At 33.8% G+C, this 24,847-nt stretch overlaps 1 long non-coding RNA gene across 1 annotated transcript; it reads left to right on the forward strand.

Annotated features, from left to right (window-relative positions):
* The first annotated feature begins 11,651 nt into the window (after positions 1 to 11,651).
* LOC134688426 (uncharacterized) lies at positions 11,652 to 22,173 on the forward strand. Its single transcript, XR_010101817.1, has 3 exons — positions 11,652 to 11,688; positions 19,971 to 20,066; positions 20,569 to 22,173. It is a non-coding gene; the product is annotated as an uncharacterized LOC134688426 (long non-coding RNA).
* Positions 22,174 to 24,847: the final 2,674 nt, after the last annotated feature.

A 24,847-nucleotide genomic window follows, 5' to 3' on the forward strand; every position in this document is an offset into this window, starting at 1 on the left:
GGATTTCTTGTCCAGTTTGTGTCGCTAAGTCTTTAATTATCGATGGTGTACAGACTGGTGTCTTTCCGTAGATTTTTTATGTTTTGTCAGTTTTTTGGGGGGTATTTTTATTTACGATTTGGTATATTTCGACACTTTATACAAATAAAACCTTTTTTTTATTTTTGTCGAAGTAAAATCTTTGAGACGTCCTTCTGTCAATTGCAAGGGATGCAATTACATTTGTACTTGAAAAAATAAAAAAAAAATGAAATGAGTAAGGTATAATCTATTTCGATAGTCGCCATGTTATATTCAGGATGATTTGATATCTTAATTTATTTTGGACCTTATTTTCTCTTCTATAAATATAAAACACAGGCCAATATTCACCGTCTCTGTTATTTCTGTTAACCATTTTTCTAGTTTGACACTCGCTTCTAATGATCTGCGTCTTTTTTGTTTTTGTTTGTAAGAAAGTTTTGGGGATTTTCATGTGTTTCGTTAACTTTTTCGTTACCTTTCGAAAAAAAATAAGACTTTGAAATATTTGTGTTTGTATATGTCAGTTTCTATGATTATGTTATTTATGACTGTTATTTTATAATATTGATAAAACATTCAGCTTTGATAAACTGTCAAACAGGCAGTATAACATTTTTATTACGTAAAGTGTTAATAAGCACTGTGTACGGACATGACAGGACCATGAGGTTGATGAATGTTGTGCTCGCTTTTAAAATACTGAATGAGGCAAAATAAAGTCAAGTAAGCTTTTCGCATCACTTAGCGTCCGTCGTCGCCAGTCGTCAACAATTTTTACAAAAAGTCTTCTCCTCTAAATTGATTGGCGAAAGTTAACCAAACATGGCTACAATCATCTCAAAAAGATGTGTCCGATGACCCCGTCCGCCAGTATCATGGCCGACATGGCCAAAAATAGAACACAGGTGGAAAATGCTGTTTTTGGCTTATATCTCTGAAACTAAATCATGAAGAGAAAATGCGACATAGGGTACAAATATTAATCAAATTTAGATATATCGGCCCTGAAATTTGAAGACAAACAGACAACCCTTTGTTGTGGTCGCAGCCCTTGAATAAGTTATTTCAAGGAAATAATGCAGGTTTTGGATATTATCTTGAATATCGCCTGCCAACCAAAACGGTCAACATGGCTTAAAAAAGAACATAGGGGGTAACATGCAAGTTTTGTCTAATTTTTTTGAAAACCATTATAAAGAGAAAAAAGAGAGAAATAATCTGGACTTATCCGTTGTTCACTTCCGTTTACTTTCTCTCCGGCGTCTTTCAATTGAAAATGGCTTATACGACAAAACTGCTCCTGTGGATATGGTGACAAATCACCGTCAAGTACGTTTCAAATCGATTATCAACTGTTAAGTATATATATATAGCGTTAATTCTGTTACTTTAATTACACATTTAATCTACAAATACGAACTGTAATTGTTTATTTCTTTGAATAGAACTGCAAATTCTACTTTCGTTTTTTACTTGATATTAATATTGCATTGAACGTTCATATATTTCTTTCGTGCATATTGTAAAATATTGTAGTTTTTATTTCTTTTAGTTTATCAAAAAAACATCTGTAAAAACTTCTGTATCCCTTCTGCTGGAATTATAATCTGCAATCTTCACACACAAGTTGTTATTTTTTAAAATTTGCCGATATTGCGATTCAATCATTTGGTTATACAAATGTCGCAGGAAGAATGGGACACCTTATAAAATCGACTTGGGATGAGGGATAAATCACCATAAACCCATAAACTTGTCGTTGTAATGCGTATGGGCCATTTCTGCATTTAATGAGTCGTCCAATATATAAATACTTTATTATATAATCTGCAAGTATACAAATTGTAAACCAAGTTTACAATTATGTTCCAATAAATATGAACAATATATATACTGAAATATTTGCATGCAACGGAGCTTTATTCTGACCTTAACTTATATACCAAAATGCGGCTTTCAAGCCATACTGAATTCTATATATGAAATACTAAAATAACTTTACTTTAATTGAAACATTTTAAACATTGCTAAAAGAATAAATAAATTTACAAGTACCTGCAGCGTAGACATTAGTCTGCCGCCTCCCCGATTGTAATAATGACCAGTGACTAACTTTAAAAGTGAAATAGTATTAACATATATATGGTTAGTATTGCCGCGCTTTGAGCTCATGCATAACTCATGCTATTTAAATATAAATATATATCATTTAAATAATAATAAGAATCGCTTTAACTTTCTATTGTACTAATTTAAATATTGAGTACGTAAAGCAAAGCATAGCTTATAAAGCTATAGTTTATTTCAAAATATGCAGCGCAAAACTTTTGTCGTCAATTGTCAAGAAACATGATGATATGAAATATGAATATGATATGAATGGAAAACATATAACACGGAAAACACAATTAATATGAAATGCATAATAATGAACCAAAATGGATAAATATACCCGGTGACATACACCCCCTCCTACAAAAAGTTTCGTCTCGAAACTATATCGAAACCAATATATCAAACCTTTTACAATAGTATATGACACTTGAAATTTGGGCATTCTAAATAGGCATGCGGCAAACGCCTCTATACCATATAGCAATGACCAAAATTCAAGACACCCAATAGGATTCACACACAAACAACAACAAAAAAATATCAAAAAGTTGAATGAAATTAAAAAAATCTTCCCTCATTGCTTTGAATTGCCTTTGATAAACGATCAATCCAAATTCTTGCCAAATCAAATGTAGGATGTACCCCATCCACTAATCTGTTATACAAATATCTAAATGTTCCACTCTTACATTTATGTACACATGGTACAGGAGAATGAAAAAATGGAGTGATAACATGATTTGTATGATTAAATTCTGTAACAAAATTATTTACATCCTATATAATGGAGTTAAGTTCTAACTGCATCCTATCGTATGCATTCTCATACTTTAAATGACTTGTTTTTCCAATAGACAATCTATGTAAATTCCAAAGACAGAAACTCATAGTTGTAATAGTAGCAAAAACTACCTTACAATTTATACTTTTCAATTTAGTTTCTGTATTAACTATAGTATTCTTTAGTCTCAATGCATGTTCAAAACAACTATTGTCAGTTCTTTTAAGAAATGATTCCTCATAATTTGATCTACGATTATTTGCATATTTGCACAAAGTTTCCAATTTTCCTCCAGGCACTACACGTAACCTTTTACAACGAATTTTGCCTTCTAGAATTTTTCCTCTACTAGACGTGTAAATATATGTATGCTGATTCATTTCTGTGAAACAAACAAAAATGAAACTAAATAGAAATAAAACTAAATTCCAAATATCAATAAAAAATATTTAAAAGTTAAACATTAAAATACTAGTATCTAACATAATCTTGAAAACGGACTGGCAGTTTCACTTGTCTACTCGACCGCCGCACTTGAATTTCAGACTCTGGTTGGACATAATCTAAAGCGCTCGGCCCATGATTATCAGAGGCGCTTGCCGCTTGATTATCAGAACTGGTTTCTGATCCCTACTGACGGGAACTGGGTTGCTAAACTCAGATACATCTAAAATACTTGACCTCTGACCATCAGATTGTTCAATACTACTGTCAGGACTACCAGATCGCTGACTTACTTCATCTAGATTCAAAATGCCCGGATGAAATTCATCCGCTAAAGGGTTCAGAGGCAGTACTATATCTACTCGACGCCTCGGGCAATCGTGCACTAAAAACTCTTCTTCTGAATCAGATTCAGAACTATCAGATGAAGTATTTGAAACAACTTGGTCGTCCGTAGTGATTTCGTCCACTGTTGTATCAGAGTCTAAAACTTTGCCTACTAATACAGACGGACAATCTTTCTTCTTTGAAACTACATTTCTCTTATCTTGGGAGCTCTCACTACACTGAGAGTTTAAAATGGGAATGGAAGTAATGGGAAGTAACATATTCCTATGTACTGTTTTACGGCCCCGACCGTGTTCCTGTCTGATGATATAAACCGGAATATCAGAGTCAGATTATGAAACTATAACATAAGCACTGTGCTTAAACGGCCGTGGGTAACTTAAGTTACCCACAGCCCAAGATGGCGGACTCTAAACTTGTTGAGATGATGGTTGATACGAAATCTACTTTTTGCAACGTTTTTCATGATCTATGTAAATATTGATAGGACTTTTGAATAAAAAAATCACTTACCATCACTTCAAATTTGTTAATTTTGACTTTATTTGAGCGCAAGGCCAACTTTTGAAAAATGCATAAGATGTCCGTAACTTATAAGTAAAAAATAATCAGACTGTCCGTAACTTTATTTTCGGATGTGGGTAACTTTTTTTTTTAATTGTAAAAATTGTGATAAGGTTGTTTACCCGACTTATTTTTTAATTTATGTTTCCCTCCAAACGCCACATTTTAAAGTAAAACTCTATCACCAGGCTCCAGTACTGACTGTCTGACTTTCAAATCATATCGCGTTTTATGACTTCTCCCAGTCCTTTCGGCTGATTTTTCAGCTATTCTATAGGCAAACTGCAGTCGTTTTTTCAAATCACTCACGCATGCAGAGTGATCTTTTGTAACAGACTGGTTTGGATTATACTGTATCCAGTTGTATCGTGTTTTGTTGCATTATAGGCATGTACTAACGGCGCAACATACACTTTTGAATTGGATTTCTTTACATCATCAAGAGTACCCAACAAAGTTAAATAAAGTCTGGTCAAAACGCTCGCACTGACCATTCCCTTGCGGGTGATACGGAGTTGGTCAAGATTTTTTTATGCCTGCTAATCTACACAGTTCCTTACCCTCAAAATTTCGTCCCTGATCACTGTGAAATCGAGATGGAAAAGATTAGTGCTGAATAAAAATTTCCCATAATGCTTTAGCTGTAGTTTTAGCGGACTGATTTTTCGTAGGTTTAGCTTGAGCGTACCTCGTAAAATGATCCGTAATGACCAAAATATTCTCATATCCTCCCTTTGACTGCGCAAGAGCTAGAAAATCTATACAAATGAGCTCCAAAGGGTAGGAAGAATATATAATTACCAATGATGCAGAATTCCTGCACTTCGACTTTCTGAGTATGAAGTTCTGACAGTTCGAAACTTTTCTCTCTATGTCTCCATCAATACCCGGCCAAAAATATCTTGATTTCACAAGTGATAAAGTACGATCGCGCCCCTGGTGACCTGTATCGTCGTGCAGAGCAGTCAGTACTAGTTCGTGGTAAATAGAAGGTAATACTAGTTGAAACACAGCTTCATGATTAATGTAGCTTTTCCTATATAAAACCTTATCTTTCAGACAAAGTTTATCCCATTCTCTCAATAATCTTCGGACCAGATCCGTCTCATGAGACATCTGACGCTTAGTGAGTCTATGACCGGTTGTAACTAAATCAATAACTCTACTTAAGCATAAATCTTGTCTCTGCTCATACGTCCAATCTATATCAGCGATTTTGGATGTATCGGCCAAAATCTCGCTATCGCTGTCTATAAACTGAATACCGTATAGCGGGTTATTTTCGCGGGTTTAAAATTTCGCGATTTTCATTGAATAAGGTATACGAAATATTTTTGCGGTTAATATTTTGGCGGTTTCGAAACTTTTATCAATACCTTTGCATGTACACTTTTAAATTGGCGGAATTTATTTTTGCGATTTTGTTCTATCCGCGAAAATAAGCGAAAATTTACACCCCGCGAAAATAACCCGCTATACGGTATCATGTGACAAACATATAGTTTCAATAGCAGGGTTTGTATCTGGAGTTAATACTATAGATTTACAAATAGCCTGAACTACGTCACTAAAAACGTCTTTACAATCGGACGGAAGTCTAGAAAGAGCGTCAGCGTCAATATTTGACTTGCCTGTTCTATACACAATGCTGAAATCATAGTTTGACAATGAAGCAACCCATCTATGGCCGGTAGCATCTATAATTTAGCTTTACCGAGAACGTACGTAAGTGGATTATTATCCGTTCTAACGGTAAATTTGCTACCAAAGAGATAATCATGAAACTTTCCAGTTACAGCCCATTTAAGCGCCAAAAATTCTCTTTTATGGGCTGGATATAACTTCTCTGGGCCACGTAGGCTACGACTAGCGTAAGCTATCACCCGTTCTTTACCCTCCTGTTTTTGATACAAGACGGCACCTAAACCGGTACCACTTGCATCAACGTTTACAATGAAAGGTAATGAAAAATCTGCATATGCAAGAATTGGTGGGTTTGTCAACTTTTCAATAATAAGATCAACAGCATTCTGTTCCTCGGGACCCCATTTCCAAGGACTAGGCTTACTAGACTTCTTTCGTTTAGATCCAAGATTTTTCTTGTTCGTAGGGTGTCCAAGAAATATGTCATTAAGAGGCTTTGCAATCTTAGCGTAGTCTCTAATGAATTTTCTGTAATAGGAAGTGAATAAACCTACGAAGGTCCTTAATGCTCTTTATATATAGCTGGCCAATTTTCGACTGCTATAACTTTCTGTGGGTCGGTTTTGATACCGTCGGTGGACACTATAACACCAAGATATTTAATCTCCTTCTTAAAAAAATTCACACTTGCTACCTTTGAGTTTTAAGACGTGGTGTTTAAGACGACTAAAAACAGACTCAAGCCTAGCAAAATTGTCATCTATGTTACGTGAAAACACCACAATATCGTCTAAAAATACCAAGCATTCACGCAAATGAGCTTCTCCCATGCATCTTTCCATCAATCTCTGAAACGATGCCCCTGCGTTTGTCAGACCAAAGGGGAGCCTATTAAATTCATAGAACCCCAATGGACCTAACGAAAACGCGGTCTTATTCTTGTCTGACTCTTTAATGTCCATTTGCCAATATGCCGATCGAAGGTCCAGTCGCGTAAAGTATTAAGCCCCAGCTAAACAATCAATAGTCTCGTCAATGCGAGGCAAAGAATAACTGTCTCGAATTGTCTTCTTGTTTACAGATCTTAAATCTAAACAGAAGCGCAAAGAACTGTCCTTCTTACTCACGAGAACCGCGTTACTGGCGTAAGGACTGTTTGGTTCCCTTATACAGCCCGCCTCCAGCATTTCACGTACATAGATATAGGAAGATGTGGTGTGAGTGCCAATGAGACAACTCTCCATCCAAATAACAATTTAAAAATTAAACCATTATAGGTTAAAGTACGGCCTTCATGTTCTCTTACCTCATCGAACAATGCTGGAGGAATACGCCTGTAAGGTTGTCTAAAGGGTTTGTCATCTAACAACTGGATCTCGTGTTCCATCAGATCTGTGAGCCCAATGTCAGTGGGTCCTTGGAAGAAAATAGACCTATACCTGCTAACTAAACCTTTCAATCTGAGTTTAGTATCATCAGGAACATCGAAACTCTCTTAAGTTAATTCCTAGGGATGATATCTGCTGATCAGACAAACTCCCTTTCTCTTCATCAACAGCGCTTTCAGCACTTTGAACATCTACATGACGGACAACCTTAACCTCATTCAGAGAACACAAGTGTGTCTTAGGTTTTATGACCATAGCTTTGGCCGTAATGTTAAATATTCTAACTGGGACCCGACAAGTTGACCCCTTAACGTTTACTACCCGTGGGCATACTGACACATCTGACAAGTCATCTGACAGACTCTCAGTCACTACTGTACATGCTTCTGGTGTCTTAGACCTTGCTAAACCAGATACATTTAAGACAGATAAAGGTTTGATCTTGATGGGATTTTTATTCGTAGAGTGAACTTGACCTATTGCCGCTTCATCTTTGATAGAATTAAAAGCAATATTCCACTCTCTTGGGATCTTGTCTATGTAAGTTTGCTGTCTACCAACCATAGAACATGAATCTAACAATCTGATAACATTTGTACCAATAATAACAGGTACATTTTTGTTATAATCAGTAAGAGAGACAACCAACAATGGTATCATAAAATCTTGCTCTACAAAATCAACCTTTATACTAGCTTCTATGTAACCTAAATACGGTAAAGTGGTACCTCCTGCCACACTAACTGATAAGCTAAAGTCATCTAAACTTTTCAATTCAGGTGGAGGTGTTAACTCATTCAACATACCTTCAGATATTGTTGATATCATGGATCCTGTATCAATCAAAGCCTTACACTTTGTATTATTAATGTAAATAAAAGATTCATTTGCTAAACCAATCATACGTTGAGCAAGAATGCTCTGCGTACAAGTATCAACAAGTTTGGGACTAGGCACATTCTCAGGCCTATATAAGTCTCTGGTTTGTCCCTCAACCGAGACCTTTACCCGTTTAAACCCCTCGTCTGAGAATTATAATTCTGGTTTTGTTGGTTTCCTGTATAGCCACGGCCACGCCAGCCACGGTTATTATTGAATCTACCCCTTCTATCAGACCCTCGATAGTTCCCGCGACTTTGACCACGAAACTGACTATTTGACGAACTTGTATGATCATCAGGTTTACTTTCTTTTAATTTCTTTAACTCTCCCTCAAATGATTCCATTCTAGTATTCAAGAGCTTCATGGACTTAATCATCTCTTGCATACCTGACTGTTCAACAAACGCAGGTTGATGTTGAATCTTATTGTCAGAACCTGAGGCATAATTAGATAAGTACAATTCAATAGATCGGATCTCTTTTAATAACTGATCAAATTTTTCAACAGTATCGTATTTATAACGACTAGCATTTTTCAAAAGGGGATCTCTGAGACCTGACCACAGCTTTGATCTAAGCATGTCGTTTTTAGCCTGTGAACTAATTTGACCTTTTTCAACAGCTTTTTGGGCAATATCTTCAAGTCTATACGATGGCAGAGGTAAGCCGACAAAAATACTATTCCAACTTTATATAGTACTGTACAGAAAGTTTGTACATAGTACTTTCTTGTTGTTTTACTTCCTGGTTAAAAGATAGTACTCTGTACAGAAAGTTGGTACATAGTACTATCTTGTTGTTTTACTTCCTTATTAAAAGATAGTACGCTGTACAGAAAGTTTGTACATAGTACTATCTCGTGTTTTACTTCCGGGTAAAAAGATAGTACTCTGTACAGACAGGTTTGTACAGTGTACTATCTTTTTATGGAATCAAGAAGTACATAACCACCATTTTACATTAGTTGAACTTCCTTTTAAAAATGTCTTGAACTGTTCAGAAAGTTTGTGTTCCTAGTTATCATTGGTTTTTTTTTTTTGAATGAAACACAAATCATTTGATTTATTATTAAAAAAAAAAAGAAATGATATGTGTAATTGGACAAAATATGTATAAATTGAAAGTCAATGTTTTTTCTCCGAAAAGTGACAAATAACATTTATACATATGCTTTTTGTTTCTGGATAAGCTGCATAAAACAGAAAACCTCTGATAAAAAGTGTTATACATTTTGTTAACACCAAAAATACATAAAATCAATCTAGAAATAATTAATGAGGCATTTCGAGATGGTCAAATAGTTGGATGGCCGAAGTAAGCCGACAAAAATACTATTCCAACTTTATATAGTACTGTACAGAAAATTTGTACATAGTACTTTCTTGTTGTTTTACTTCCTGGTTAAAAGATAGTACTCTGTACAGAAAGTTGGTACATAGTACTATCTTGTTGTTTTACTTCCTTATTAAAAGATAGTACGCTGTACAGAAAAGTTGGTAAATCGTACTATCTTGTTGTTTTACATCCGGGTAAAAAGATAGTACTCTGTACAGAAAGTTTGTACATAGTACTATCTCATAATAAGAATCGCTTTAACTTTCTATTGTACTAATTTTTAAAAATATTGAGTACGTAAAGCAAAGCATAGCTTATAAAGCTATAGTTTATTTCAAAATATGCAGCGCAAAACTATTTTCGTCAATTGTCAAGAAACATGATGATATGAAATATGAATATGATATGAATGGAAAACATATAACACGGAAAACACAATTAATATGAAATGCATAATAATGAACCAAAATGGATAAATATATCCGGTGACAATAGCCGAGTCAGGCTCAGCATAGACAGATAGAAACTTAGCTAGACAAAAATGACCAACAGAACAAAAACTAAAATGAAGACAACAAAGAGGACCAAGGTGAGCAACACGTGCTCTTTTGAGCCTCTAGTTTTATAATATTAAACTCATTTCCCGCATACATGTACGTGTGAAATTAAAAAATAAAAATAAAAGGTAAATGATAGAGGAACCATGATAATCACACAGTTTTCTTCATAAAAATTACTACTGGTTCCATCACTCTTAACACAGAAAAACTCCGTGATTTCAATTAAAATAAGATTTGAGTTTTCTATTTTGATCTGCTGAGCATCTGTATCTGGTGATGTTCTTTTAAGAGTGCTGTAGTTAATGTATTTCTTGAATCCGAAAGGCTGTCATACTGGATGTTTCTATTATCAACTGGACCAGCAACCTTTATAGATATTTGTCTAAAAGAGATCGAAAACACCAATCTTTAATCTTTAATTTGTTGTTGTATGGCTGTTTATCAAATAGCTAATCATTTGAGTTAGGTGTTACGGAAACATGTTTGGAAAACTTATATTTTTAAGCTGTTTTCCTAACTTTTCACTTCAGTAACGAAAACGACAACGCTAAAATGAAAGTCAAACTTCGTCATCATTCTGTAATGTCTAATGATATTCATTGTAACTGTATACCGAATTTCTTTTTCCTGTTCTGGTATTTCAAGATATAATTTGGTCGAAATGCACTATAATTAAGAATAAAGGGAAAAAGGGGGGTGGGGGTTATTTCGTATTTTGTTATCATTCAAATCAAACGTTATCTACATATTTCTGAAATTTATAGACATGCAGAAAACAGACCTACCATTTCTAACTCAGGATGAGGTTAAGGTTATCTTCAGCATAGGATGGTTAGGAATTTTTTCAGCAATGATTTTGATATTTTTTTAATTGTCTAATTATTACTGTTCAAAGACTGCTACTAACCTAATAAGATATTACCTAATCCAGTGCAAAAATACATTAACCTTTTAAATAATAAAATTCCAACTAGAAATGAGACAAAAATAAATAATCCACCAGTCGTTCCCAGTGCTATATAAAGTGTACTGTCATCTGAAAAATATCAAAATACTGAATTGGTCCAAGACAAACTATATCTCCTAATTATGATGTTGCAATTTATTTATTGGTATTTATACTTATTCTTATTGTCCTATCAATTATTCAGAAATACGTTGTATTGCAGAAAATACACCTGCAGTATGAGACAAAGTGATCAATTTTTACATCAGAGGCCCCTGAGGGGCCTCGGGTGTATTGTCATCGCCTACTTTTCAAAGATCTTCAAAGATCAAAGAAATGCATATATAATTAGTGTTGGGAAATTAACCGAATCCGCGGACATTATAGTGCAGAATAAAATTCCTTGTCGCTTCTTTTAAATTCATGTTTTCAATGGATACTCAGATTTTTTTGTATTTTTTTAAATGCAAATTAATATTATGATAATGTTTTGTCTTTAGAAATATTCGTATATTAATCAAACGATCTTCAATATCAATGATGTACCGAAAAATTGTTGTTGCGGATGAATACCACGAATGCATATTCATCAAGTGAGCAAGATCGAGCTTGAAGATAAACGAGAGAAAATCAATTCACGCAATTACACACAGAAAGGTAATTATATTTCAATTATTTGAACTAGACAGAGACATATTGTATTATATGTCTCTGATTTAGAGTAATATCTTTAAACCGTTTATCGGAATATTTAATCTGACACAATATTAAAATAATTTTTCAGGCCGTGTCCCCCGTAGCCATTTTGAAAATACCAGGAGATTGGGTAGAAGTAACAAGCACCTTCAAGGCCCTTAAAGATAAGGTTACTTTCTTTGTATTCTTTAATGCAACAATTTGGGATTTTTTTTAAAGATCTCAACAATTTTTGAAGTTAAATTTCTTTCTTCGTAAATAACAAGTAGATTGATCACTAGGACACACACGTGGAACTATTTTCTGTTTTTTTAAGGTACCGTTTCGGATTTTCGCTCCTTCTCCGACTTAGTTACTTGCATTAGTATATTTGAATAATTATGTCCCTTGACTAGAAAAAAAGCGGATTTTGTCAGTCAGGGGAAACGACTCTAATACAAGCATTAATCTTGATGCTAAGAAATGTCTTTTTTCTGTTTACGAAAAGGTTGATTTAGCGGATCGTACATCTCAGAATGACAAGTAAGTCAGCCACATAATATTTTGTGAACATGAGCTTTCGATCTGTCTATATGACAATAATAATCGCACCGAAATAACTATCTAAATCAGACCATCAAAAAGTTGTGCTATAGAAAATAATTGAAAGGAAATCGCAAGGTACTTGCGATTTCAACTTTTTTCAAGAATATGGCACATAAAGTTTAACTATTCATTTTATTTACATAATATCATGTACACATAGTGTTTAAAGTTGTACTTCTCGATATTGGAAGACGAAAATGAAATCAAACACCAAAATAACGAGTTTGCAGTTGCATGCTTACTTTGTTGTTGTTCTATTGTTATGCTAATCAAACACCACGTCAGAAAATATTTACCACACAGTCATGACGAATCCAAGATATAGTTCATACTTCAAGTGTTGGCAGAATGTAAGTGAACAGCATCCTAAAATTTTATATAATTTACATTGGTTGATATACATAATATAAACATGTATTTTTTTTCACAAAAAAAGTACCATGTTTGTACTCTCAGTCATTGTTTAATTACTAGCCTAGATCATTTTTAAATTGTTGTATTGCACATGGTAAGCATTTTTGCTAATTTTATAAAGGCAACCAAAGATGTGGTAGGATTGCCAATGAGACACCTCTCTACAATGACACAGAATCATTTCTATATCTCAATATACATGTAGTATTGTACATCCTACAACATGACAACATGACAAAAGCCCATACAACAGTCAGCTATAAAAGGCAGAAAAAATGACAAATGTATAACAATTCAATAGAGAAAACTAACTAATTAATGTAACATAAAAAGCAATCAAACAAATATACATGTATATTAGACCGTTGGTTTTCCCGTTTAAATTGGTTTTACACTAGTAATGTTGGGGCCCTTTATAGCTTGTTGTTCCGGGGTGTGAGCCAAGGCTCCGTGTTGAAGGCCGTACTTTAACCTATAATGGTTTAATTTTTAAATTGTTATTTGGATGGAGAGTTGTCTCATTGGCACTCACACCACATCTTCCTATATCTATGTAACACATCAACAAACGACATCCAATGAATTGCAGACTCCTGACTTGGGAAAGGCACATATATACATAGAGAATATGGCGGGTTAAACATGTTAGCTAGATACCAACCCTTTTATGGGAAAATTTTGGTTGATTTTATAGCGAATCACTGAAGCTGAAGCATGACTGGAGTGCCCCCCCTAAAGGAAAAGTTCTGGCTCCGCCACAGCTTGTTCTCTAATATGAACCAATTCAAATACATCTTCTAATTGTGCACTCTACTTGAGTGACTCACCAGGTTTTTAAAGGCAGTGCTTTAAGGCCTGACTTTTAAGTCATGAGGTTCATCTTTTCATACGCAATCTATGCAGGGGGTCTTTTGGCCAGAAATAGATCTGGAAATGTTCGAATTTCTCCACTTCTTTTTATGGTTTGATATGGTTTTTGTTTCTTTCATTTACATTGGGGACTAAAGAAACGATCAGTGTGTATTGTTCGTTTTATAGAACTTGTTATTAGTGTGTATTTTGCATTATAAGCAGTCAACCTGACTACAAACTATCATTATGTGTATTCCGTGTGGAAAGAGGTCGGGTCAATTTCGAGTGTTATCTGACATCTCAAGATTCTTTAATTAGTTCAGACGTTGATATAACAATGAAAAGTCGACTGAACATGATTAATATTGCATGTTCTATAATTCAAAGCGTAATTCGGTTTCTGAACGAGAAACCGTAAAGCGTTTTCAATTTCGGTATTAGTTATGTATGTTGTCTACGTATTATCCTGGTTCCCGGTACTACGTTCCGGGTATTAGCTATTTGATATATGTGATGTGTAACATTACTATCGGGTACCAGCCAATCTACGTGTGTATGTGTACATGATTTCCCGCCAAAATGACCGACTACAGCTATGGAAAAATAGTCCATAAACGTTCCGTATAATGCTATGCAAATTCATAATTAATCGTAACTTTTTTTTATCTTTGTATAATAAATATAAAAAAAATGGATTCCACAAAATTGAAAATAGCATTATTTTACGAGGATTTCTCATATTTTTCTCACTTCCGGGCGCAGTAATACGTATGTTTTGAAGAAGCTCGAAGAATTTGACAAAGTGAATTGAGAAGGAAACGGATAGATATACGTCCTTGCTATCAGGTAAAATAATTTGAATGTGCAGAACAAACACATTTACTTTACACAAATAGTACAGGCTTAAGCTTTTTATTGTCTTATACACGACTGTGTAGTCTAGTGTTTAAACGACGGCGGTGACCTATAAGGTACGGGTCATACTGGGTCAAGTCTAAAATACTATATGTAAACATATCCACGTGCTATTAGGGAGAAAACATCGTAATGCAATATCTACAATTTTTCCTACTTTATACATCGTTTAACCAGATATATTTCTCCTTTATACATCGTTTAACCAGATATATTTCTCTTTCAAATACACTTAAACACGGGTTGTATGTACGTATCGTTTCTAGTGTTTTCTTGTCCTTATTAAGTTCATTTCTTCTTCTTCTTCTTCTTCTTCTTCCGGTAAGCGGCCACCGTCAACTGGTTGACTATTCTGCCACATTTAGGAGTGAGCGCATACATAATTTTGAAATTTAAGGTAGATTGATGGTATACCGCCATCTTGGATTGTACAATCACAGTACAAAACCGGTTTAGTTATTTGTCTAAATCTACAAATTAGAGACAGATTTGCAATCCAATAGACTTTTTTTTCTATTTGAAGAAAACCTGTTTATTACTCGTATTATACAAAATATTTTAACAAATATAATTTTTTTTGGTTTTAAACTATTTTTTTTAAATAAGCCATTTAAGGGGAGATTACTCTTTTAGTTCAAAATTTATACTGGGCTAATAGGGATTTTTTTTATTTTTACTTGTAGCAAGAAAACAAGTTCGGTGACACCATGTTTTTTTTTTTATTTTCTTAAAACATATTATGAAACCTTTCTTCTCACAATTTATTTCAAAATTCTATCTCATAAAACTTTTTTTATGCACACTAATGTGTTTTTTCATGAACAAACTAACCAAATTTTGGCAATTTTCAACGACTTATTGCTTGAAAAATAGCACGGTGACCCATACTTTTTATTAGATTTTTGAAAAGACCATAGTAAAATCTTCATTTTGGCAAATTATAAAAAAATTCTGTCTCAAAAAAAAATAAACTGGTGATCTACCTTAATAAACAAAAAAAATGGGTGCAATTTAATATATACAGGTGCAATTAAAAACATGTGATTTAAATCTAATGACGAAGTTGAGCCTTGAAAGATTCAGGACTCGGGGCGGAGACAGTAGAGTTGGGCAAGGTGTTCCACTCTCTGATCGTTCTTGGATAGAATGACTCCTTCCGTACCGTTGTTTTACATGATGGTATTCTTAGTGCCTTTTCATTGTTATTTCTGGAAGGGCGTTCATTCAATATGAGCTTACTGGATGTATCGACTTTGACAAAGTTGTTTTGAAGCTTATACAACATTATTAAGCGGTTATGTTTCCTTCGTTCTTGTAAGGTGGGCCATTTAAGATGATCAAGCATGCTACTAACAGATGAGGTGTTGTGATATCTGTTAGTAACATACCTTGCTGCCCGTCTTTGCACCATGTCCAATCTGTGGATGTCGTTTTGTTGATGTTTGAATATTTTTGAACGACTGAACACAGGAGTGAATGAATGCAACAATTAAATACTGAAGATTTGGGCTGTACAATGATAGTGTACGTATATCATATTGATAATTATTCTAGCAGTAATTATGTTAATTTAGGATGTAATGACAGGAATTCATGAGCTATGCCTCAGGCTTTCTGAAAAAATATCAATGACAATGGAAACAGGAACAAAACATTGACACGAATGATGATCTCTTCTATGTTATAGTTATTTAGGTATGTGTGTTGCACAAGTTACAAAAAAACTTAAGTTATAAATCTTTTTTTCAGGGCACAAAACCACTTTAAAGAGACTTGTCTACTGCCATACCCATCCTATTTTCATGCACCATTTGCAAGCAAGAGACTGAATGGTTTGCAAAATTAAAAATCAGGACGGTGTCCAATTAAAACAAAAGAACTAAACTGGATGAATATATTGTAGGAGAAATCTAGAGGAAAGTTTTGATTTGTGAAATTGGTTTTCCTGAAAAGTCATTCATCCTAGCCTGCAGAAAGGAACTATAACTGTCAACCACCAACTGACGAGCTAATGTTGAGCTTCACATATGGAATTACTCAAATACCATCAATGTCTATGTTTTCAGCACAGATTTCACAAGTTATGACACAGCTGTGCTTTTTTTTATACCTGTTAAAGAGTTGTATACTAAATTTTATTTTTTTATCAATAAATATATATTGTGTCATTTAAGAACTTGTATTTTGCCAAAAGATCATACTAGTGAATGAAAGTGGTGCAGTTCATTTTGCTTTGGTATATAGAATTGAATTACAATTGTTCATGTTATTGGAATGCTTATAAAAATAAGGAGATGTGGTACAATGTATATGATATTTAGTGAGTTTATCAAGCAAAAGTGAATAAGAAATAGGTATAAGCAGTTACAGGTACTACTGTACAATCTCAAACAATGAGAAAAACTCATACCGTAAAGAGAGCTTCATATTTACAAGTAAGTTTTGTTTTTGCGTTGAATAATTTTCTTCTATTGTTTTAATTGCAAATATGGGAAGTGGTTAAAATGCTAATGAAACAGCTGTTATGGCCACAGAGCCTTAATTGAAAACTAATCTACACAGAATACAAACAAACCGAAAATTAATTTAATTACTATTCTTGATATATACTGAAATTATAATTCTAAAAAAAAACTGATTGTTGAAGAATAACTGTAAGTTTTGAAGCTTAGTTATTTGCATAACAATTGTTGAATTAAAAAGAAACCTGTTAATTGTATCATAATGCAATATAAGGAATTGAACTTATATTCAATGGGATAACATCTTTTTCCATAAGTGGGGCGAGTTGGCATTACTAAATTCGTCCTGGTTAATAATATATTTATCTAGATTTCACCGATTTCAATTAGTGTGGCCAGTTGGCAGGAGTAATATTAACAGAATTTAACTTATATACAACGGGATAACATCTTTTTACATAAGTGGGGCGAGTTGGCATTACCAAATTCTTCCTGGTTAATAATATATTTATCTATTAGGTGGGGCGAGTTGGAAGGAGTAATATTAACAGGATTTAGCACAGTTCACAAGTGGGGCGATTTGGTAATCCAGGTTGGGGCAGTTTTTTGTCGAGCCTGCAACTTTTGTTGCAGAAAGCTCGACATAGGGATAGTGATCCGGCGGCGGTGTTAGCTCACTTCTTAAAAGCTTTATATTTTAGAAGGTAGAAACCTGGATGCTTCATACTTTGTATATAGATGCCTCATGTTACGAACTTTCCGTCAGTCAACTGTCCAATGTCCTTGACCTCATTTTCATGGTTCAGTGACTACTTGAAAAAAAAGTTCAATTTTTTTTGCAATGTTAAATTCTCTCTTATTATAAGTAATTGGATAACTATATTTGGTATGTGCGTACCTTGCAAGATCCTCATGCCTGTTCGACCATTTTTACTTGACCTCAACCTCATTTCATGGATCAGTGAACAAGGTTAAGTTTTGGTGGTCAAGTCCATATCTCAGATACTATAAGCAATAGGTCTTGTATATTCGGTGTATGGAAGGACTGTAAGGTGTACATGTCCATCTGGCAGGTGACATCTGACCTTGACCTCATTTTCATGGTTCAGTGGTTATAGTTAAGTTTTTGTGTTTGGTCTGTTTTTCTTATACTATATGCAATAGGTCTACTATAATTGGTGTATGGAATGATTGTAAGGTGTACATGTCTAGCTGACAGGTGTCATCTGACCTTGACCTCATTTTCATGGTTCAGTGGTCAAAGTTATTTTTTTTAGTTTTGGTCTATTTTTCTAATACTTTATGCATTAGATCAACTATATTTGGTGTATGGAAATATTTTATAATCTATATGTCAGTTCGGCAGGTTTTATTTGACCTTGACCTCATTTTCACGGTCCATTGCTAATTTTAAAGTGTTTGTGTTTTGGTCCATTTTTCTTTATTTATAAGCAATAAGTCAACTATATTTGTTGTATTGAGGAATTGTTAGCTGTACATGTCTGCCTGGCATGGTTCATCTGACCTTGACATCATTTTCATGGTTCATTGATCAATGTTTCATTTTCTTGGTTAATGTTGAGTTTATGTGACAGTTGTAATAAAGCTTTATATTTAGGTCTATCAAGATAGTATCAATGATTAGTAAAGAGGGCGAGACATTTCAGTGTGTGCACTCTTGTTTTTTAAAGTGGGGCGAGTTAGTGAAAAAGTGGGGCTATTTGTCATGGATTCCCTTCAAATATATTCTAATGTGGTTTTTGGCTTCTTCGTGCATTAACAAGCTCATAGCCATTGTTGAAATAATTAATTTCTTTAAAATAGTCGACAAAATTGCTCTTACAAAATTTCCATTTGGGAGCCTCGAGCTCGATGGGGGAAATACTCTGCAAATACTGACAGTTGGCTGGTATGGTCATAAAAAAAGTTGACATGTTACTATGTACATTTACCATTATGTTACTTGATGTTCTTGCTATACACACAGTACAGAGACTAGTCAATCTTTGTGTGAACTATTTTTTATGGGAGTCATAGAATATGCGTATACAATCAACAATTAAAAATAGTCTATTTATATTGAAAAGGAAAAGTTCTTATATGTCTAAAGAAGAGGGACGAAAGACACCAAAGGGACAGTCAAACTCATAAATTTAAAGCAAACTAACAAGGCCATGGCTAAAAATGCATTTCATGGGAGGCACAGAAAATATACTGTAAACAGTAGACTATAGATATAGGTGAACTAGGTACAAAAGAACTCTAAATCTTAAATTCTACAAACCACCTCTGTTCTATGGAAGATAATTATATAATGATATAACTGGACTAGAAATACACACAACCTGTAATTAACTGCCTTTACAGCGCTTTCGCGCTTTGATTTAGAATGTTAAGGTTATTCAGTATATATAAAAAAAAAAGGGAAGATGTGGTACATGTATGATTGCCAAGAAGACAACTCTCAACAAGAGACCAAAATTACACAGAAATTAACAACTATACATTGTAGGTCACTGTACAGCCTCCAACAATGAGCAAAGCCCATACGGCCTAGTCAGCTATAAAAGGCCCTGAAATGACAATGTAAAAAACTCAAAGAAAAAAATTATGGCCTTATTTATTCTAAAAAATGAACGAAAAACAAATAAATGTAACACATAAACAAACGACAACCACTGAATTACAGGCTCCTGGCTTAATTGGGACAGACACTGTGGCACATACATGCATATAGTGGCTTGGTCAAACATGTTAGCAGGATCCCCCCCCCCCCTAACCTGGGACAATGGTATAAAAAACCATTGCGTCTCATTATCACTATTTTGTATTTCATGCAATAAAACATTAAATAATATAGCTGCTTTGAAAGGAGTTTCCTCTTGGGTTACATGATCTTACATGTATGTGTGCAAAATGAAACATCTCTTATATTAATCATCTTTGCTGTTTTGACATACATGTTTGATATCATTGCACTAAGAAAATTCCCCCTTTTTTTTCTTCAAACTTTAGATTTTCAGTGTTGCAGATGATGTTCAGTTTGCAGAGGTATTTGAAATGGAAAGAAAGAGAAATATGAACATACATTGACTGCTTTGAATATAAGGTGTAAGTAAATTGTATATGTACATGATATAATTATTAGAAATGATCAGCTTATCAGTGAGTATAAAACATTTATTAGAGTTCAATATTTCAGTTAAAGTAATTTGGGTATAAAGCAAGGCAAATGTAAAAGATGGTTTGTTAATAGTCATGATAGTACATTACTCATCTTAATTACAATATCATACTTCTAAAAAATCACAATTTTATTGGACTGTTTTCTCCTGTTGAAAATACAATTGATATTGAAATGAATCATCAGTTACAAGAAAATCGTATCTTCAGAGGCAGATTTAGGGGGCAGTGGGCTGACACCCCCCCCCCCCCTTTTTGTGTGAAGAATTTAGTTGATTATACAAGGAATCACTGAATAATGACAAGAGAAGGCCCCCTCTGATGACTATTTCTGTATATGCTAATGATCTTTTAATCCTTATTTAATAGCATTTTGTTTTATTCTTGATTTATATTATCTGATTATCTATATGATTCTTCTCTTTTGTAGGTAAAAAAGAGTTACATGTGCCAAAAAATATGTTGAAAATTTGAAAACTGTTAACAAGAGCATCAACGAATAGAAAAAAGAACAATACCAGGTCTGGACATTTGTGGCAGCATGCAATTATTACCAGGAAAAACATGTAGCTGCACAGAAGACACCCCTGATCATAAAATTGCATGTAAAAAAGGAAAGCATTCCTTTTCATAGAATCAAAGAACTCTTTTAACCAAGTCAAGATGTTATTAGACATGTTATCATATATATAGTACATTTGTATTTACAAATATAAGAAGTATGTGTGACTATGTCATGTTACATGTATGCTGAGAATATTTTAATGTCACAAGGATATGAAATGGATAAATGAAATATTGTCAACCATTTAAATAAAACAGACAGGCTCACATAAAAATCAACTACCTATGTGAAAGTTTAAGTTGAATTTATTGTCTAGAATTAACATACCATATATCCAAAGCACAGAATTGCCTTTCTTAGAAATTTAATATGTTAAATAGAATGATATTTGTAGCTTTTATTTTCTTGGAACTGTTTCAATATAAAATAAGGGAGATGTGGTATGATTGTCAATGAGACAAATTTCCACCAGAGACCAAAGTAAATGTTAGAAAATACAGGTCACAGTTATGTTTGACATTGTGTAGCAATATATATGAAAGACACAAAGATTATAGTGTAAAATAATTCAAACAAGATAATGAACTATTAATGATTACTCTTAAACCTGGCAGCAAACTCACTGAAACTAAACATAAAAGCCAATTACAGTCAACTCATATTCACAAAAGGAACTATTTTCGGTCAACATTGAATTCAAAAAACCATCAAAGGCAATGAAAGTTAACATCTATGTAGGACTAAAATCTATGGCGGGTTCCAAATCTGTGGCAGATTCCTAATCTATGGCAAATGTGACGTTACAAACGCCAAACAACTCAAATCTATGGCAGATTTTTGTTTACTCCAAATCTATGGCAGATCTTGTGGAAAGGGTACCGTATAACGTCACAATTGAATATACTGCCATATTACATTTTCGCCACAGATAACGATGGCGAAACCCATAGATTTGAACACCATTCAAGATAAAGATATTTCCCTGGCAACAATTTGCGGGTGGTTTAAAGGAAGATGTGACATATTATCCCGAAGATGGACCAAATGCGCTGTACTAGCCGAGTCCGGCGATGAATTATGGCACTGCTATTTTAAGTAACGCATATTTTAGAAAAAAGGATTTTTAGAGCCCTTTAGAGTTTGCTGTTCAGTGTGAGCAAAGGCTCCGTGTTGAAGGCCGTACCTTGACCTATACTGGTTTACTTATAAATTGTAACTTTGATGGACAGTTGTCTCATTGGCACTCATACCACATCTTCCTATATCTAGTTTGTAGTAGTTTACTGTAGACGGCTGGCAAAGTTACTATGATATATAAAATTACCAGATACAAATTTGATTTAAATCGTCAGCAAATAAAAAAAAGATGTATTAACGATATCGCTGAAATAAATATTATTTGAAAATTCAAACTGTTTAATTTTCTTGGCCGTTACTTTTTTAATTTTATTTTTTATAATTAGCGGCCTCCTGGTTTGTTATTATTCTGTCTTTGTTTTATTAGTTTGTTTAATGAATTCGTTAAACAGCTGGTACCATGCACAGATTAAAGGATGTTTATTTTTTACAGAGCACATCATTTTAATCTTGAAGTCTGTATTAAGGCATATGCTTTTATCATTTATGATGTTATTTTGGTTGACCATTATGGAATGTTTATTTCACAAATATTTATAGACATGCTCCTGTTGTCGTATTTTTTCCACTTGCTTATGACAAGTCATTGGTAAACAATGTACTACATTGTTTTCCTTTTGCACAAAACTTGCCATATATTTGGAAACAACATAAATCTGCCAAAGATTAGGAAATTACAAAACTTGCCATAGATTTGGGATGGCATGACGTCACATTTAACATAGATTAGGAATCTGCCATAGATTTGAGTCCTACATATTGACTTTAGGTTAATTTTAATCTACACTGCTACTTTTGCATAGGTACAAATCAAGTACTGTAAAATATAGATACATCTACCTAAATATTACAATAATTTTAAAGTAATACAATTGTACTGAAAATTAAAATTAGTACTACAGTTTTTTGTACAAATATAGTACCTATGCAAAAGTAGCTGTGTAGGTTTAATACACATGGTTACAGTTTTCAAGAACATATGGAATGGAATCAAATGTTACAGGAATATTCAGGCTGTCCAACACTTGAAAATTTGTTTTGTGTTTTGCAACATTACAAAATGCATACCCTACATAAAGTATTATTTGTGACTTCATATTTGAAAAAGTTCATGGAAATGATAGCAATAATGGAACTAAATTACTGCTACCTTTTTGAATTTGTTATCCTTAATTTTGTGTATTTGTATATAAGGTGCACAAATTTCTCTGCTTTTAAAACTTCCTATATGAAGCCGTCCAGGTTTCTTACTATTGGAATTTTCTCATTATTATCTGCAAGACATCGCTTATTACCCTAGAGAACCTCATGTTTATCATTGAAGATGTGCTTCACAACGGTTACCTTGGAAGTGTACTTGCTCACAATATGCTATGCCCCAACAGGAAAAAATATATTCCATTAAAAAGTAGCAGTGATATTGTTGGCTTTTTTCAAATCAACCTCTACCCTTTTTTATTGGGAAAATATGCATCTTTTTCATCAAATTGGGAAATTTAAAATAAACTGAATTTGACTGAAACTTCAATTTACAGACCCATTTTAAAGAGTCAAACCCTGCTTTAAAATAAGACCCCATTTTGTCAGGGTTAATATATGATAAACAAGATAGCATTTCCCTTTGACACCAAGCTGTGATATATTCCAGACGAGGATCAAGTCATTTTGAAAAGGAATTCCGACCCTAGGAAAACACCCTTTGACACCAAGCTGTGATATATTCCAGGCGAGGATCCATTCATTTTGAAAAGAAATTCCGACCCTAGGAAAATACCCTGGATCTGTCAATTATTTCACTGGGTTCATTGTGTCTTTTTTTTTTATTTGAGGAAATAGGCAGTCAAATAATTTGTAGGTTTCTTAGCATGGATTTAATTGTGTTATCTCAGCAGGCAGATGCATGTTAGGAGCACTATCAACATTGTTTGTTAATCTGTATTCCCCACTTTGCTTTATATCCTGTCATTCTTTTATATGTTTGTGTTCCATGCAATAATTACAGAATACAAACCAGCTAACTACTCAGTGTCCCTCAGTGATATTGTTTGCCTTAAATTAATGGAGAATAAAGGCTTTTCCCCCTGGAGAAGAATCGTAATTTAAAAAAAAAATGGCTTAAAATTATTCCCAAAAAGACAACTTTTTCCTAAACAGTGCAGTCTCAGAAGAAGTTGCATGAATACAAACTGAAAAACACTAATTTAAAAAATGTTCATGCTTAAAATAACTATATGTGAACACTTTAGGGTCAATCCGCTACAGTCACACTTCAGTGATTCCCTATTTAAGCAACCAGCAAATTTTTTTCCCCAAAAAAAGGGGGGACGGGTCCCTTGCCCCCCTAAATCCGCCTCTGTATATTTACAACATTAGTTTTCTCCTTTTAATAGTTAGCTTTTGGGGCCATCAGACGTCGTTGCATGACCTATATATAGTTGTTAATTTCTTTTTCATATTGGTATCTTGTGGAGAGTTGTCTCATTGCCAACCATGCCACTTGACTTTGTGTTTGTTAAGCCTACCTTTTGTATCAAAGGCGAGAAGGCGATCCTACATTTCTTCGTCGGCGGTGCTATGTCCACAAATGTTCACTCTTTGGTTAAAGTTGGTGGAATTTAAATAACTTTTTGAAACTGTTTTCGATTTCTACCAAACTTTGAAGGAAGCTTGTTTATGATGTAAAGAAAGTAACCATCCAGAATTAAATTTTGAAAAAAAGGTACGTATTCCTTATTTTACTTATGATTAAATGGACTTAGTTTTTCTGCCAGCTATCATTTCATTAACTCTGGATTTTTATGATCTTTTATGCCCTACCTACTATAGGAGTCTGTCCCGCTTCAGGTCAAAGTGTTTGGTCAAGGTAATTTTTTTATGAAGTTGAAGGCCTATCAATTTGAAACTTAGTTTATGATATGATCTTTTTAATATTAATGCCAAATTATAGTTTTAACTCCAAATTTCACAATCCATTGGACATATTAAATGATTGTGCGAGTGGGGCATC

The sequence above is a fragment of the Mytilus trossulus genome, chromosome 10, assembly GCF_036588685.1.
Source record: "Mytilus trossulus isolate FHL-02 chromosome 10, PNRI_Mtr1.1.1.hap1, whole genome shotgun sequence".
In the NCBI taxonomy this organism is placed as follows: domain Eukaryota; kingdom Metazoa; phylum Mollusca; class Bivalvia; order Mytilida; family Mytilidae; genus Mytilus; species Mytilus trossulus.